This window comes from Mandrillus leucophaeus, unplaced genomic scaffold, assembly GCF_000951045.1.
Source record: "Mandrillus leucophaeus isolate KB7577 unplaced genomic scaffold, Mleu.le_1.0 Scaffold514, whole genome shotgun sequence".
Classification (NCBI taxonomy): domain Eukaryota; kingdom Metazoa; phylum Chordata; class Mammalia; order Primates; family Cercopithecidae; genus Mandrillus; species Mandrillus leucophaeus.
This window is the reverse complement of record NW_012105520.1, coordinates 1119954-1121280: the sequence shown is the minus strand read 5'-3', so window position 1 is coordinate 1121280 and position 1327 is coordinate 1119954. Positions and strand designations below refer to the sequence as shown.

Sequence of the window (1327 nt, the reverse complement as noted above, 5' to 3'; positions counted from 1 at the left end):
GGAAACATTAGGCATGTAGTACACTTAGCAGATGCTGGTTGGCTGACCCTGTTTTCCACTAGTCCGTGGCCTACAGTTTAAATGATAGGGAAAAGGATGTGAGATTTGAGGCTGGGGAAGGATGCATTGGGTTGCAGGCAAGGGAGGCAGGCTCTTAGGCCTGGAGCAAGGGACCAGGGGCCTGGGGAGGCAACAGAGCCCCACAGTGCCCTTGCTACCCTATTAATGGGCCAGGAATCCGGAAGCCAGCTAGTAAACGCCCTCATGCCCAAGGTCTTCCTGCAGGTGGAGCTGAAGAGCCAAGAGGCTCAGAGTCTGCAGCAGCAGGGAGACCAGTACCTGTGTCACCTGCAACCATATGTGGTCGCTTAGCAGCAGCTGACCTCTGAGGAGGAGGTGCTGCACAGGCAGTTACTGCTGCAGACCCAGCTCATGCACCAGCTGCAGCAGCAGGAAGCTCAAGGCAAAGTGGTAGCTAAGATGGCCCACCAAAAGTTGCAGGAGACCCTGGGGAGGGAGTTGCTGAGGACAGGGCCCTAAGAGGGACAACCTGGCAACCTCCGTGACTTCTCACCCTCTTTCCTGGCCTCTTAGGAGCACCTGGAAGCTACCAGCCAGCAGAAACAGCAGCTAAAGCCAGGCTGAGCCTCATGGCTCTCCCTGGGGAAGGTACGGGAGACCACTCGGAGGAAGAGGCGAGAGCCCCAGGAGGAAAGGGGGACTGTTAGCAGCATAGGATTGAGGAGTTGGAAGACACCTTTAACACAGCTGGTCATTATGCCGACCGGGTGTCTGCGCTAAGTTCGGTATCAATATGGTGACCTCCTGGGAGCAGGAGGCCATCAGGTTGCCTAAAGACGGGAGAACTGGCCCAGGTCAGAAAGGGACCAGGTCAGGACTCCTGCACCAATCAGTAGTGGGACTGTGCCTGGGCAGTATAGCAAGATCTTGGTTCTTAAAAGTAATAAGACAGAACAGCTCATTCCCCTCTGGGAATAGGCTGGCTCAGGGCTACACAGTGAGGGTGGGGGCAGAGGTGGGCCCCCACTTCCCTTGTTGGGTTGTCTGAGGACCCCTCTGGTCACCCCCTAGAGGAGATGGAGGAGGACATCTGGACAGTGAGGAGGAGGAGGCACCTCGGCCCATGCAGGACATCCCAGAGGACCGGGAGAGCCGGAAGGTCAGGTGAGCCTCACTTTCCCTGCCCCTACTTTGTCACCTTCCTCGCTGGTCCCTCCCAGATCCCCTTATGTTCTTGGTTTCCCTGCCTTCTGATTTCTGTGGACTTTCACTCCTTCCGGGAGCCAGTGGTCAAACACCATTTCAC

General features: G+C 56.7%; 1 pseudogene; it reads left to right on the top strand.

Moving 5' to 3' along the window:
- The first annotated feature begins 79 nt into the window (after positions 1-79).
- LOC105551274 lies at positions 80-728 on the top strand (annotated as a pseudogene).
- The last annotated feature ends 599 nt before the right edge of the window (positions 729-1327 follow it).